The 17,655-nt window shown below is 38.5% G+C and overlaps 1 long non-coding RNA gene across 1 annotated transcript in view; it reads right to left on the bottom strand.

Annotated features, from left to right (window-relative positions):
* The window catches only part of LOC110743769, a 210,403-nt gene that overhangs the window by 105,486 nt on the left and 87,262 nt on the right, over positions 1 to 17,655 (bottom strand). The window lies entirely within an intron of this gene.

Consider the following 17,655-nt stretch of genomic DNA (forward strand, 5'->3'; position numbering starts at 1 on the left):
GAAATTTTCCATGAATTTTTATGACTTCCTATGGACAGGTACACTGGTGTGGAAAGTGTTTCCTGGGTAGAATTTTAGTACATTCTGTCTCTTTCTAGGGAATGGCTCCAAGTGAGCCAGAGCAAGATCCAAACATAATGGAAGAAAAGATACTAAGATACACTAAAGGGAGTCAAGCAGTAATTCATCTTTGATAACCTACAGATTCTGTACCAGAGTGCTAGCTCCGTCCTATATATTGCCAAAATTTAAAACTCTCTCTTAGAGAAGGGCAGTGTAACAATAACAATAACAAAAACAACCATAACAATAATGGTTATTTTTGCTGATATTTGCTGAACATATAGTATATTCCAGGCAGTACTACAGTCATTTAAGCTTATAGCCTTTGAGGCAAGTATTGTTACCATTCTCATTTTGCAGGACTGGAGACACAGAGAGATTAAGTGACACAGCCAGTGAGTGGCAGAGCCAGGGTTGGAGGTCAGATAGTTCAGCTCCAGAGTCCGCTTCCTGACTCCCCGTCACATGCCTCTCAGACACGGGTTTTGTGGCAGACAGACCTGAAACTGTTTTCTCACCCTGCTACTCTACTTAATTGCACAGTTTTCTCACTCTGGTTCTTAAACGAGTCTACTGCTGCCTACCCCTCAGGTTGTGATGGGAATTCAGTGAGATCAGGTAAGTCTCCTGCCACAGATCCAGGCCAGTAGGAGGCATTGGGTTATGGTTGCACAGGCACTGGTAACACAAAAACATGCCAGACAAGACCACTGCCCTTGAGGAGCTCACCTTTGAGAGTAGAAGAGGACCTGCAGTATTCCTCCCACAACTGCCAGTTCTTCACTGAAGACACATTAAATTGTCTCTGCATTTCTTCCACAACTGTGTGCATGTTGGATCCATGACTCCAAGTGACCACTGATTTGTGGTGTGACTAGCCTGTGAGGTGAAATGAATGAAAGGTGGAAGCTTGGAAGTCTGGATTGTTGATTTCCAAGCTTGTTTTCCCTCCTGCAACTGCACAGGCAGTGATGACTTCCTAATCTGGTAAAAAAAAAAAAAAAAAATACTATTCTAATTATGCAGTGCTTTAGAAGGCCAAATGTTATTGAACATAAAGTGCTTAGATGGTAGGCCTCATCAGCTCTAGCTCTCAAGTTTAATAGTTTTACATGTGAAACCTTATGATGCTATAGTAGGGAATTCATTTCTAATAAGGACTCATAGAAATCATTTTAAAATGCTCCTCCTACTGCTAGAAAAACTGAATATTAAATGTGACTGAAAGAGAGAGGGTGCCCCCCATAAAAGAACACAAATACAGAATGGTCAGGATACAGAAGAGCCCAGCATCATGAAAATAAAAGCCAGTATGTTGTGGAACATATCGAAGCAAATCAAATTTCTCATATACATCAATTATTACTACAAAAAGCAGTAATTTATATTTGATATCCTGCAGATTCTGTTGTCAGAGTGCTAGTCCCTTCCACTTATTAAGCCCAGTGCTCTCATACTAACATATAAACCCTACTGTCAGAGAAAGGCAATGTAGCAGTTAACAATAATAATGGCTATTTTAACCAATAATTATTGAGTACTTAGTATGTGCCAGGCAATACTATACTCATTTATGATGATAATAGCCCTGTGAGGTGAGTAGTACTATCAGGCTTATTTTACAACTTAGGAAGCAAGACACAGAGGGATCTAGTACTAAACTACATAAATTAAAGCAGGAACTTTGAGGTTTAAATGATTTGATACAATTTTATAAGGAGGTGCAAAGAGATTTTCAAAACAAATCACTGAATGTGCACTGCATGTTTTCTTTCAGTTGGGTAGCATTGATCAGAAGAGATAGTTATACTATGAAAGGATGGAAATCACAGTACAAATACAGTGGTTTGCACAACTGGGAGAAAATGATGCAATAAGTAGGGGACTGCAAACAATAGCATGCTGTAGAGTCCTTAAAATCATGTTATAAAAAATATTTAAGCCAGGCGCGGTGGCCCACGCCTGTAATCCCAGCACTCTGGGAGGCCGAGATGGGCGGATCACAAGGTCAGGAGATCGAGACTGGCTAACACGGTGAAACCCCGTCTCCACTAACAATACAAAAAATTAGCCGGGTGTGGTGGTGGGTGCCTCAGGTACTTGGGAGGCTGAGGCAGGAGAATGGTGTGAACCCAGGAGGCGGAGCTTGCAGTGAGCTGAGATCGCGCCACTGCACTCCAGCCTGGGCGACAAAGTGAGACTCCGTCTCAAAAAAAAAAAAAAATTAATCACATAGGAAAATGGTCATGATACAATCTTAAGTGAAAATAACTTTTAAAATATATACCACGATGATGAGGACACAATAGTGAACAAAGCAACCAAAACCCTGCTTGCGGGGAGCTCACCTTCTATGATAACAACAACAACAACAACAAAATATATATATATATATGATAGTAGATATTCAGGTATTGTCTGTCTAGCATCTTTTTGAAAACCAATCCTTCTCCACTCTGATTCTCATAATATTCTTCAGTCCTTGAGTATTTACTCATGGGCGCTTCTTGACCTGTACACCTTTGCAGGTCTTGGGAGCAGGAAGGTAACACAGCTGTAATTGAGTATTGAACACAGCTGTAGCCCATCACAGTAAGCCATCCTTAGGCTAGAGTGAGTGCTAAATAATAAGCACGTGTCCTAAACCAGGACCGTCAGACACTTCACTGATAATTTTGTCAAAGCAAATGGGAAAAAATAATCCCTTCCTGATGGGATTGTTAAGATTTTGAGGTGGAACTCAGGCTAACCATGGTCATCATGCCTACTATTTGAAGAGAATGGAACTAAGAATTGAAGAGAAAGAGGAAACCTTGATAAAATCATTTTATTTTTTTACTGAAAGTTATTTAAGTTTCCTCCCACTGTAAAGAAAAAAAAAAGTGTTAGCTAAAGCAAACATATCGTAGGGATCTCTGCTTGAGCCTAGGTTTGGCAGTATATCTGATTAAATTGGTGGGGCCAGTAAAGGAATCTGTTTGCACATATTAATAGGCAGAGATAAATGTGCTCTGCTGGGCCTGGGGTGTCAAAAACAGAGGGTGCAGCAAACAGAACAGTGTTTGTTCCCCAGTTGCTATGCATTTTTTGAGTCCTAAAAAATGAACAGATGCTGGTAAAAGGAGAGGTTTTTGTGGAATACTTTGTTAGGCTTGAGGGCCAGTGCCTCTTCTCAGGGTCCCAGGATAGTGACACAGCACATGGGGTATGAAACACAGTATGGCTCTGCCACGTGAGGACCGCAGGGCATTGGCTTATTTTGTTAGCTCAAGTTCAATTTTGCAGTTTAGGGAGGACCTGAAGGCAGTTCCCTTGTCACAGACAAGCTATCCTCAAGGAAGATAAAGACAAGGTGGCCGAAGAGCTGTCATGGAGTGGTTTTGCACAGTAGACTTGGAGTGCAGAAGACATGCTTGTTTAGGAGCCTATAGGACCCACTTTGGACTTGCCGTAGTGGCATGGTATGGTGATAAGGGAGAGCTTAGGCTCTTTATCAGGCTGGAGGGAGCACAGGTCAGGGAAGTTTAAGATAATTACTGTTGCTTTAACCTCACTATGCCATTAGAACAATTATGTTTGGAAATATTTAAAATATATATTTGGAAGGACAAGTACCAAAATGTTAACAATGGCTGCTTTGCGATGACAGCATTATGAATGATTTATTTTCTTCTTTGACCTTTTGTTAATTTCCTCAAATATTCAATAATTAAATTATCTGTTATAATGTGATCAGTAAACACGTAATAACGTGTGTGTGTGTGTGTGTGTGTGTGTGTGTATGTGTGTGTGTAGTTTTCAAATGCATCCAAACTATATAGTTTATTTAGTCCTCTGGGAAGTGTCATTCACATGCATCCAAGAACTGATAAAACTTCTCAAACAATTTTACAACTTCAATTTCTGAAGAGAAGGAAGAAAATCTAAGAACTTGGTGATCCAAGTGTTGAAGGATTTACCACCAAAATTGTCAGAAATAGCATCTCAGAAAGTCACCTGAAGATGAAAGAAATTGGAAATACTGCATTAAATTTATGGTTTTTAAAATTTTAGATATGTAAAATATAGAGTCCATTTAAATAGTATTGTTTGAATGACTGTAACTACATAGTTACAGTCTACCTGTGTCTATGTTTATATCTTTACATAAATATATGCCTTTACATATACATAGTTATCTGTTGCTGTAACCTATACCATTAAAATAATGATGTTTGAAATTTACTAGAAAAAAAACAAACAACCACATAAAAAAGTGGGCAAAGGACATGAACAGACACTTCTCGAAAGAAGACAATTATGCAGCCAACGAACATATGAAAAACAGCTCAACATCATTGATAATTAGAGAAATGCAAATCAAAACTACAATGAGATATCATCTCATACCACTCAGAATGACAATTACTAAAAAGTCAAGAAACAACAGATGTTGGTGAGGCTGTGAAAAAATAGGACCACATTTACACTGTTAGTGGGAATGTAAACAAGTTCAGCTATTGTGGAAGACAGTGTGGCAATTCCTCAAAGATCTAGAACCAGAAATACCATTTGACCCAGAAATCCCATTACTGGATATATACTCCAAGGAATATAAATCATTCCATTATAAATATACATGCATGCATATGTTCACTGCAGCCCTATTCACAGTAGCAAAGACATGGAATCAACCCAAAGGCCCATCAATGATAGACTGGATAAAGAAAATGTCGTACATATACCCCATAGAATACTATGCAGCCATAAAAAGGAATGAGATCGTGTCCTTTGCAGGGACATGGATGAAGCTGGAAGCCATTATCCTCAGCAAACTAACATGGGAACAGAAAACCAAACACTGCATGTTCTCACTTGTAAGTGGGAGCTGAACAATGAAAACACATGGGCACAGGGAGGGGAACAACACACACGGGCATATCTGGGGGTGCCGGGGGAGTGAGAAATCAGGATAAGTGATGGATTGATAAGTGTAGCAAACTACCATGGCACACGTTTACCTATGTAACAAACCTGCATGTCCTGCACGTGTATCCCAGAACTTAAAATAAAATGAAAATTAGAAAAAAAGATGTCTGAAAAAAATTTAAATATATTAAAATTAGCTATACACATGGATATAGATAAAGGTAAAGACATAAACATAGAAACAGATGGTCATAGGTTTAGGTGTAAGTATATGTTTATCATGGCTTTCAGAGTCATATTTGAGACCTATTCCTATATTCTCCTGTATATAATCTTTATTCAACTGAAACTTCCTATCCCAAAGGTTTTCAGAAACCTAATCCTAATTTCCAGGGAGACATTATTACAGTCTAATCCCTAGTCAACTTTCCATTTCATGTCCTCATTTTTTAATGTATTTATAATAAAGCAGTGGTATGAAGAGTCCAGAAAGATTTAAAAGAAAGGACAGATATAGGCTCTCTACACAGTGATCCTATTACAATCACAGGAGACAACAAAAACCCAGGAAAACTGCGTCTCACAACTCTGGGGCTCTAACTTCCGTAACCCTGGACAAAGGGCATGTGACAAAGTTTATGGAGATGGTCAGTAATTGTTTTCTAAAGGATAACACAGAATAAAACTCATCTTCTAGTTTACCCTCTGGAGACACTATTTCTCCCTCCTCCTATAGCTGGCTGCTTATTTTGCCTCTCATTATCTAATTCACCATTTTGTCTGGCCTTTAATAAGATTCCACTTTGTTTCTGGCAAATCATTTGTGCTAATAATTTCTGGCTCAAGTTCTCGCTACAGCCTCATATGAATGATGACTTGTTGCTTTGCTAAGAGCTCATTTGCTGGACTGTAATTTTGGTTCAAGAAGAATTAACATTTTGTAAAACAGATGGTGGATAATAATTCATCACACCTTGAAAGTTTCAATGATGCTGCTGCTGTTGGAGTGAAAGCCAGGTTCATTTGACAGGTGTTCCATTGCCACTTGCTATTGTTTGAGGTGACATAAAACTTTTCTCTCCTGCATGCCTTGAATTTCTTAACAGAACTTGCAATACCCAAAAGGCTCTCTGACTTGGGGACAGTATGTTCTTGTAGGGCAAATCTTTCTATGTGAATACATGAAAAATGTAATCCCTGGACCCGTTCATCATTTCCTTGGTTAAAGAGACAATTAAATAATTTTTGCTGACTTTTTCATATATGCTCTTTGCCAAATCAAATCTAAAGCTTAAAATTACATTTCTAAAACAGACATTCTGACTCAGTAGCTAAGAATAAGACTGAAGAAAAACAATTTAAAGATCAAGTAAACAGGCTTTCACACCTGGTAAGCTGTTGGCAAATTCAAATCCTCAAAGGAGTTACACTGCGTTGCTTTAAGCAGACTCAGAGTATGTGGACATTTGACCTCAAAGCTACCCTTCAAGGATTTGTTCTCTTAACCTTCTCCAGGTATTGTGCATAACACACAGTGTAGACAAGAGCTGGACTAAGGGTTCTAATGCAGGTAATGTGTGTGCAGAAGCAAATCGAGGAGGAGGGCTCTAGATTGATAACTATACACTGACTGACAGGCTAGAGGGATCCAACATTATCATGGAAAGGAATAAGATAATACATACAGTTCGATTAGTTTTTATCCAAGAAAAGTCATGCTCATTATGACTTTGAAATTTGAATATGCAGATTGAGAGGTGGATCTCACAGAGGTTATTTAAAAAAAAAAATTCTAAAAATGCAATGCTATAGAAATAAAAAAGGACAAGATTTTTGGAAGAAAAAAAAAGCATATTTATGGCAAAAGGTCTCCGACTCCCCTCTTCTGGGGGTGGAGAGGTATTCTAAAGTATGTTTTGCACTGTCTCCCAGATTTCCCCAGTAGAATTAAGCCCTGGTTGCCCACAGTGGTAAACTGATCAGTAATGGGCTCTTTATTTGTTTCTTCCCTTCCCTATCCCATGTCCCCACTCCCTCATCAGTGCTTCCTTGGATTGTCTCCAAAGAAACTACTTTCACACAAATCCTCATGTCAGTGTCTACTTCTAAGGAAACCCAACCTAAGATGGTGTGTATGCCCATGAGTCCCTCGGGACTGTAAGAACACCCTATTTCTGTATTTTCCTCAGGAGGCAATAGTGAATAAGAAGCAGTATAAAGTTCAATCTGAGAACAGAAAATAACTCTAGTCCTCCTGAAAAAGTACTTACAGGTGGAGGTCAGTCTCATGCATATTATCTATTAGTTTGCTAGGGTTGCCATGACAAAAAGTCACAAACTCGGCGGCTTAAAAGAACAGAAACATATTCTGTCACAGCTCTGGAGCCTAGATGTCCAAATTCCAGGTGTTAGCAGGGTCATGCTCCCCATGAAGGCTCTCAGGAAGGAATCATCCTTGCCTCTTCCTAGCTTCTGATGGTTGTCTGCAATCCTTCATGTGTGTGGGTTGGCAGCTGCATCATCCCAGTCTCTGCCTCCAACTCCACATGGCATTCTTCCATGTGTGTCTCTCTGTATCTTCACATAGTGTTATAAGGACACCAGTGTTGAATTTAGGAAACCTCCTGCTTCCTGCAATCCAACATGACCCTCATCTTAACTTGATTATATGTGCAAATACTCTTTCCAAATAAGATCACACCCACAGGTACCAAGTGTGTGGACTTGAACATACTTAAGGCGGGACAAAATTTCACCCACAACATGCTACATCCACCAGTCTAACAGAAGAGAAGTCAAGCAGCTTTCTGTCCCTGCTCACTCACATGTAACAAATATGCTGCTGCTGCTGCTGATGATGATGAAGAAAATAACGGTGATGATGAAAATGACAGTGATGATGAGAATTTTAGAAATCTACTCCAGCCAGGAACAAAACTCTCAGCAGTTAGAATATACAAAAATCCCATGGCCAGTGCTTCCTAACTCCTACTTACATCTGCTTTTTATTTATCTTTCTAGGCTAGTGACGGTTTCTAGAATCTTTGCTCTGAGCATTCAGTAACTGCTTTGGATTTTAATGCCCTCTCTCCTGAGAACAGTAAATGTATTTCTGACAACACAGTGCCTTCCCCAGATGAAGTGAGAGCCAAAAGTACCAGCTCATCAACCCCTCAGTCCTTAGCTGAATTCTGTTGCTCCGATGAACAGAGCTAGCCAGGAAGAAAACAGCCACATGACATTTTCCACCATTGGTTGCTTGCATCTGAGTGTGTCCCTTGTTAAAGGCAATCCACTCTCATCTCTAGAAGCATACCTGGTTTTCAAGTGAAATACTCCCAGGCCCTTGAGTAATTCACGAACGGGCGATGGTATAATATTTGAGCCATATAAATGTGTATTCAGCTGCTTTGAGGCAATTTCTCTTTGGCTTACTAATGAGAAGGCATTGAAAAAGAAAAAGGGAGGGTTATTGAACAACCAGAGCAAAACGTCCATCACTAATTATCTGAAAGCCCAAAGATCCAGCATCCTGATTAGCACAGGCCTGGAAAAAGCACAGAGTAAAACTGGACATTTATTCTTCAATTAGAGCATAGAATGATTACTGCCTTCCAGATGTCCTAGGAACAACCTTCAACTTCATCACTCCTTGAACAGAAAAGTAATTTAAAGGACAAAGAAATGCCCACTTGGGCTCTGTGAACACAGCACCAAAATTCTTTGGTAAGGAAGGCGTGCCTGACATTTTTCAGCTTTTATATCTTCATCCAATTAGCCTCTTGCTGAGGTAAAAACAAGAAGAGCCGTTTACAAAAAAACTTAGAAATGTAAACAGAGGAGAAGAAGATAGAAGAAAACACAACAAATTACTAACTACTAATCTTTGAAAATGGAATTGGGAGTGTTTTATTATTTTCTTTTCAACACCTTTACATTTTCTACGAAAAGCATATATTGTTAGTGATTTATCATTCATGGTATTGAATGCTTACAATATACATGCACATATTTCATTTAATTCTGACCAAAAACGAAAACAAAAGAACCTATGTAGGAAGTATTATTCCCATTAAGTAACTTGCCTAAGGTCACTCAACTGATATATGGTAGTCAAGATTCACACCCAAGTCTACGTAATTTTGTTGTCTCCCATATATTGTTTTCATAATCAGAAGGAGAAAAGAAGACATACTCAAAATAGTATCTAATATAGAAAGAATAGTGGAATCAACTTGTGTAAAAAAAAGAAATAAAAGCTTCCAAAAAAAATGCCACTGTAGAGGCTAAAAATCTGTAATAATATTTTATCTCAGATGCACCCAATATCAGTTACCAGATAGTCAATGATCTTTCCATATGAAAATGCATATTACTGGCCATGGCACCTTATACTGCGCATGAAAACCCAGGGCCCACAGGTAGATTCTGCAACTCTTTTTGGGGAGGGCCAACACAATGACCCAAGTCTGCGTCAACTTTCAGCATTTAGAGGGCTTTGTGACCTCAGTCAGTTTGCTTGTTCTTTCTGCAGTTCCAGGTTTTCATTTGTTTGTTCCTTTGTCCATTGATTCAACAAATATTTCCTCTGTGCCTAATATGCCAGTTATTTTTCTAGGTAAGTGTGGTGAATAAAAGAGGCACGGTCTCAGTCCTCACAGAGCTCTGCCCCTCACCTTGGAAGAAAGATAACAAGGCTTGCTTCAGTCAGGGTTGCTGCAAGGACTGAATCAGAGAATGTAAAGCATCTGCCCCAGCACTTGACACGTGGAAGCCACCCAATACATTTACCACTGGGATTATCTCAGTTATTCCAGCTATAAAATGGAATTTATCTTATCTCACTTGGCTGGGTGTGAGAGTACTGATCTCTATAATTCTTCCCTAATTCATCCATCCCAGTCTAGAAAATACCATAGTTTTCAAAATATGCTTCAGAGAAAATAGGATCAGAAAACAAGATAAGAATGTAGATATTTTAGTTTAGGCTTATGATACATTAAATTCCATTTACTTTTCTTTTACTTTGAATATCAAAATTCACCATACCATATTTAATACGGTCATGTAAAAACTGATGATTCACTAGGAAAGCTCTTAAAATATTCATGTAGGCAAATTCTAATCATCTTAGCTTTTATGATTTGAGTTAAGGGGAAAGTCTGATGAGGACTGTTAAGCAAGTTCCTACTTTTTAAAGGCCTGCAGAGGGATCTTGAGGTCTAAGTAAGACTTTGTGACCAGAAACATGTTCATATACTTGTGTCCAGTGATATATACTTCCTGTAATGCACATTCTATATGTTATGAGCACAATATTTGAGTGTGTATCAGGGACTTACATAGATTTTCTTTAATGTTCCAAACACTTCTAGTAAAGTTAGACATCCTCTCCATCAGAAACTAAAACCAGGAGATGTTAAGCAGTTTACCAAGTTATACTAACTAATAAGTGTCAAGGCCTGAATGTGAACCCTAATTGTCTGACTAACTTACCCTCTTTTGAGAACACCACACCAGGGCTCCACCCACGGGGAATTTATTACTTTTCAAAGCAGTTCATTTCTTCTTTTTAAAAGCTCTTATAATTCAGAATTTCTTCTAACATTGAGCTGAAATCTACCCTCTCCTTGTAGTTACCATTGGCTGTAATTTCACATTTCAGTTAAATTAGTTAAACTAATTCTACTTCCACATGAGAGCTCTTCAGATATTCAGAAACACCTTTCCTTTCTTTCTTTCTCCTCTTCACTCTTCTCTATCAAGTTTTCCTTTCTTCAAAACAAAATAATCCCACTTTTCTACTCTGCTTTAAATTTCATTGTTTTAAGTCCCTCCGTGCTCAGTAGGGTAGATATTCCATTGTTTTAAGTCCCTACCTTCTCAGTAGGGTAGCAAAACCTGCTCAGTTCCAATAATCATAGTCTCAGTTGTTCACATCACTTTTTTAGAAATTAAATACAATACCACAGGTGTGATCTGAAGTGTACCAAGTGGAATTTCATTGTCGCCATCCTTGTCTTATGTTATACTTCTATTTATGTAGTTCAACAGCACATTAGCTATTTTATTCTAGCTACTTCATGCTGCTGACTCACATGAATTTGCTATGGTTACAGCAAAGCCTTTAGGTCTTTTTTACATATACAACTATGAATCCACATTTTCCAAGATCCTATTCCTATGCCTTGCTTACTTGACTTTTTTTTCATATTAAGCTATACTTCTTAAATTTGGGAAGGCTGAAATAAAGGGCCAAGGTTTTTTATTCATTTCTGTCATTAAATGGATTTCCTCTTCACAGTTTCATTCCCTCACAAGTGTCCTTCCAAGCCATTGAGTAAAAATATTGACCAAACAAAGACTAAAAGGGAGTTTGAAATTCTGCCCCACACCCTGTAGACTTCTTTCTCGGTTGAGATCAGCTCACACTTCAGCAGCTGATAGGCAGGGTCAATTCAACCATTTAGGAATTCACCTAATGGTACCAGCCTGCAGCCCACAGGCTCCTGCAGGATTCCTCCTCAAGGAGTTTGTGAAAGTCCATAACATGTGCTCTGCTGGTATCAATATTCCTTGTCTGCTTGTGTCCTACATCTCCAGGATAGCACTTGGTACTCCTGGATGTCTTTTGTTGTAAAAGATACAAAGTCCCTAGTTTATTTCTTGTCTTCATTCTTTACTCTGAAAGAATTGCTCTTGCCAAATGCTCACCTTGATGCTATTACAGTTTGAGACTTTCCAACTTTCCAGACAAGATCAGTTTAATGGGCATTCGACTTGTGTGCAGAAACACACACTCAAATGGGCCATGCACTTGGCTTAATGCCCTGCCGTCACCATTTTGAAAGTTTTAGAAATTTTATTTATTCAATTGTTAATGTATTAAATGTAGAATGACATAGTAAATTAAAAATACTGTGACAAGGTGAGATAAAGGCTACAGAAGAAAGAAAAAACTTCATATTTTAGTATCTTCAACAGTAATGTTTACCTGCTGTTTGAATAAGGAACCCCACATTTTCTTTCTGCACTGTGGTCCACAAATAGTGTAGCTGGCCTTGTTTTGGGGGTGGATATTTAAAATATTTAACAAGTATAGCATGGCCCTCACCTAATTGGAATAGATGCCTAACCCATCAAAAATTGGTGCCAAGTGGTATGTAGGACTGCAGCATACCAGCTGAATATTGGCCTTGCTGCTTTCTGCTGCGTTGGCATGGTCACCTGGGAAGCATGCCCTGATGACCATGCCCTGAACACCTTCAGGTCTTGGCATGCCCTGAACACCTTCAGGTCTGCATCACTGCCAATCCTACTCACTCTCCCCCAGCTTACCTATCTTCAAACTGCTGCACTACATCAAACCATCTTTATTCTTTCTTTATTCCAGACTTGAAAACAAAAACACATTACTTCCAAGGAAGGCTTAAAGTGAAAATTCCATTAGAACCCTGTGAAAGTTAGAAAAATTATTAGCTAATTTGCTATTTCCCATAGAGTCCATACCAGTATCAGACCTATTACATTCTCATTTATTAACTTCATGCTTTGAAAGATTTCTGGTTGAAGAAAGTTGGTTCACCAGATGTTTTTGTAAAGGCAAGAGGAGGGGTTAATAATTATAAACTTTTTCATACCTCAGTCCTCTGACATAATCCACAGAGCTTTGCCTTCCAAAGGCACTGGTTGGCATGGATATTCTCGTAAAATAGATTTGGGGACTTTTTATGAAATGCAAGGAAATTCTTTTTATGAAATGCCAGGAAATTCTGATTCTTTTTCTTTCTGAAGTGAGGAGAAACCATTTCTTTCAGAGCTCACGTCCAGCAAAAGGTGAAGTATAACCTTAGTCTCCATGCCTGTTATGTCCTGCCAAACGCACAACTAGAATCAGCCCAAAAGCAACGGTGGGGGGAATTCCCACAAGACAGTGCCCCAAACAATCCCAAGATGAGGCAGATTGAGGCTCCTAAGACAGAAGCACTAATTGCCAGGGTGATCAGTCCAAACCATTTCTGAGACGAAAGCACAGAGCAGGCTGCAGCAGTCCTCGCAAAGGACAGCAAGAGAAAAGGGGTGTTCTACCCAGGTTATGTCCTGCAGTGGACGGGTCAGCATATCAATTTTATATGGGAGTTAAAGGAATTTGGCTCAGGGATGGGGCCTGTTGCTTTCAGTGTTTGGAGCAACAACCTCAATACTTTTGTCAATATCTGGGAAGGTTCAAGGCCCTGGTTTGAGTTCAAGCCTGCTGGGAAAAACCTGCAGCTGACTGGATCACAGAGCAGTCAAATCACTCTGTGAGTTTTTGGTCAGGACACAGAAAGAAAAGGCAGGGAGAAATTTGAGAACCCTACATTTACCAACAAGTCCTTCACAGCTATTTGATCCTGACTTCCCATCCTGGTACTGCTCAGGTTTTAAACTATTAATACAATCAGTGAACAATCAGATTATCATCACTTTTTATGAATATACTTATCTGTGACATTTCCTCAAAATAATATCCCTCTTCCTAAAATATCTTCCTCTCTCTATTTTATATCTCTCATATATCTTTACAGTTTTTAGTTCAGATTCCATTTCTCTGGGAAATTTTCTTCTTTTCCACTACAAAGTCTCCTGCATTACTATTTTTAAACTTTTCAGTCTAAGGGTCATGTATCTAAATTTGTTGAAATCATCCCATTTGTCTGCTTCACATTTAGAAAGCATTTAAGTTCAAGTGTAGTGAAGGCTAATTAGAAAATTTCTAAGTCATGTACATCTATGAAAGATTAAAATTGATCAGATGTGGCGGAAAGAACATTGACTAGGGTTGAAATTCTGCTTTTCCTACTTTCTAATACATGGTCTTTGAAATTCTTTTACCTTTATAAATTTGTATTATTTGTGAAAAGATAATAACACACACCTGGAAGGTATATGATACGTGGGAAATTATCCTTTAATCAACTAGACAATTCCTGGCACAGAATAACCCCTCACTAAATAATAGCTATCAATATTAGAAAACACTCACCACTACATGCCTGATTTTTCATTTCAATTCAAGTCAGTACTATAAATAGGTAGTGTCTTCTATCGCCAGTCAATTTTGTGGACGATCAAGTGATAGATAGATAGACAGATGCTTAGGAAAGCTGTTGAAGAGAATAATAGTTATTACTAAAACAGAAAACATGTTGATGGAAACTAAAATGAAAACAACTGCCAGAAGATCAGAAGCAGATATGTTGGTGTGTTAAGCAGAGACCAGTATGTGTCCGGGTATCAAGAATGACTTCATGGTTTCATGGTCTCTATGGCAAGAAAGACGTAAAAAGTCTGTATTTCTTTTGAGGATCCCTTGAGGAATGTCCTGACTGCCCCATTCCTGTTTTCCAGGCATTTTAAATCCCTACTGACCTGGAACAGTTTAAAAGTTGTAGTACACAGATGAGATTTATGTGACAGCCTCATGCATCATTTTTCTCACCTCAGTGACCTTAGTCCCCTGAATGCTATTTTTTGTAAAGTGCATCACCACTGGAGAATTTAACAGGTTGTCTTTATTTTGCTTATTTCTCCAAATTTCTGCTCTACAACTTTTTGGGCCTTTCAGCTACAAAAGCGATTTCTCAGGGATATATAAAAGTGTCAGTGTTACTAGGTGGTCTGATGATGCATGGTATACTTCTTGGTAGAGCAAAGGCGATGGAGAAGGTAATGCTTTGAATCAAACACTGACAGGAGGGCAAAAATTGTGGTGTATAATACATTCTCCAGTGGAATAGGTTACAAATGTACAGAGAGTTGTGACAATGCATGCATGAGATGCATACCACACACCAGAAGAGCCACGCCAAGCTTTAGGATGAGAACTTGAAGAATCTCTCAGAGTTGTTCTCATGTCACATAAGTTGGAATTTTGAAATGAAATACATTGCATATATGTTTGGGGCACTCAGGGGAAAGAATAAGGAAACATGCTACTCTTCCACTTGACTAATTGCTATTTATTCTTCAATGCTCAATTCAAAAATTACCTTCCTCAGGAAGCTTTCTCAGATCCCCACCCCAGCCATCAACACCAACCTCCACCACTCTACTACTGCTACCATCATCTCCCTCTCCTTCTCCACCACCCAACCACCCCATCACCATCATTCTACTATGACATCACTTCTAGCACTACAGCCCAATCTACTTCGGCAACCCTGTGCATGCCTCTTTCTAGGCAATTTTACATTATATTTAAATGTGACTTGCTACTGTCTTGCTAGACTTATCTTTTGGGAGTCAGGGATTACTTTAATCTTGTTTCCCCACTACCTAATAAAGAGCCTATCCTATCATAGGTACTCAGTACATGTTTGTTGAATGAATGAACAAACCTAACAATGGAATTACTTTTCAGAAATGTTTGCAATATGGAGTTGTCTTCTTTTTAACAAATTATAGCGAGATTCTCAACTTAATTCTTTCCAGTCACTAAAGAACACTTAGGAGCAATTCGTTAAGTGACACCCTAGTGACCAGAAAGAGATATTGCAGCTAATTCCAAAAGTAATTTTCAGACAGAGTATACTCACAGGAAAAATATGGCTAAATACTTTCTAAGACCATTGGATAGGAAGCTGTAAACTAATTCAGTGGGTTGCATCTTTCCAGACTCTCTGAGAAACTGATAAATGGTGGGTGTCATCCGTTTGAAGCCAATTAGGAAAAAATGTGTTTTAAAGAAATCTTATACCCCATTACCTTTATTTATGACTTAAATGGATCTCTACACATGGAATCTCCATACATGGAAATTCATGTTTAACTCTAACACAGATTCTCAATTGCTCACAAATGATCCTTGAAAAAGAAGGGGGAAAAATCCTGAAGTTATCTTGTTTATTTCTAAAGGTTGTTCCTTTTGTTTATGAGATTGCACATTCTTCGAAGACAAGAGAACAAACAGAAAAAAAAAAAAAAGAGAAAGAAGAGAGAAGGCAGAGCTCTAGAGAGACAGGAAGAGGGAAACAGAAAAGAGTTTAAGAATATACATTTAAATACCAGCATCACATCAGTCACTATTTCCAAAAACCAAAATAACTTTGGAGTCTGTAACTTCTGGTAACATGAAACTCACTTGCACTATCTGGCCCTAATTCTACCATTCATAATGTGACATTACAGATGTGACTTTGCCCTTCTATTCCTTTTTCTGTAAGTTTGAGGGGCTGATGTTATTTACCCCAAGATCCCTTCATAAGCAGTAATTTTATAAAATTCTGCCAATCAATACCAAGTGTTCTCCGTTTTCTCATCTCTCTGATTCTTTCTCAATTAGAAAACTGAAGTCCATGTCAAGAACAACACTACAAATGGCCACCCACTCAGGGATCTCAGTAGTATTTATTTTTAAAATTACACAGTGAAAGAGTATTTGCTTTATTCTGTTGCCAAACTCAAGGAGAGCTATAGGCACAAAAACTGTCTTTGAATTTTAAGGCCTTTATCAGTCAAATTCCCTCAGGGTTAAACATAGATCTCATTCCAATAATTTAACACCTTACAACAAAAAGAAAGTAAGACAGACAGACAGAGTTACATGGCTCTCCTGGCTGTTGTCACCTATTCCTTAAATCAGTATACTCCCAGAGAAGAGAGAAATACTTTACAGTCCAGGAATAACCCATCCATTTACTTACCATTCAGCATCCACTGAAAACAGAGAATCTAATAAGTTTCCATTTCAGCCCTTTCTCCACCTCAGAACAGCAAAGATACAGGAAGAAGGTAAGGGGAAATATGGCAAAGAGGAAGCAAAGGTTGATTTTGCTTTTTGGGTTAAAAATTGCATACACTGGATCACCATGGTTTTGTGTTTCCTTTATTTACTATGATTTTGGTTTTCTAATTAATATTACTAGTACAACTTTTACATTCCAATCGGTTTCCAATGACAGAGCTTCTTACACTAACAAAAACAACCGAGATCAGGAGTATATTTCAGAAGTCAGGAGCAGGAGTGACTCAGGGAGCGGAGCCAAAGACTTGCAGATCTGGAGGTGAAACTGTGTCCTGAACTGGGACTAACTGGCCACCATTTGCTTCCTGTTTAGACAGGTGTTTCCTTCTTTATTTGCTCCTTAAAAGCCGACTTTCTGCAATATATTAAGTATCTTGAAGTTCCTAAATGTAGAACTTTTTGTAGGGTGATGTAGGGTTAGGTGGGATGGGTGGTCTTGAATTGCCTCAACAGACTTTGGTCGTGGTTAAAACTGATCCACTTAGGGTAGAATTTCCCAAGTAGGAGGAGAGATTTCCTGATTCCAGAGGTTCTTAGCAGCTCTATAGTGAGTTGAAATCCCTCTGAGTCACTCTCCACTTATGAACATATGGCACTAAGAACAATTTTTTGGAAACGAACATTTTCTTACCATGTCCCGTACTTCACATCCTTTCCTAGGACTGACCCTAATAATTGGCACCTGGTTGTGTAAGAACACAAAGAGCAACTCGGAGAAGCTAGAAATTTGTTTTCATGTTTCATGCTTTCATATTTTTGACCTTTAGAAAATGAGTTTTAATGAGAGGTTAAATAATTTGAAATAATTTTTCTTTGGAATATTAAAGAAAATTTCTGAACAGTTTCTGGGCAGATTTTTGGAACCTGGTGTTAGTTTTTAAGTATCTCAGAAACACACT

This window comes from Papio anubis, chromosome 7 (genome assembly GCF_008728515.1).
Source record: "Papio anubis isolate 15944 chromosome 7, Panubis1.0, whole genome shotgun sequence".
Classification (NCBI taxonomy): Eukaryota; Metazoa; Chordata; class Mammalia; order Primates; family Cercopithecidae; genus Papio; species Papio anubis.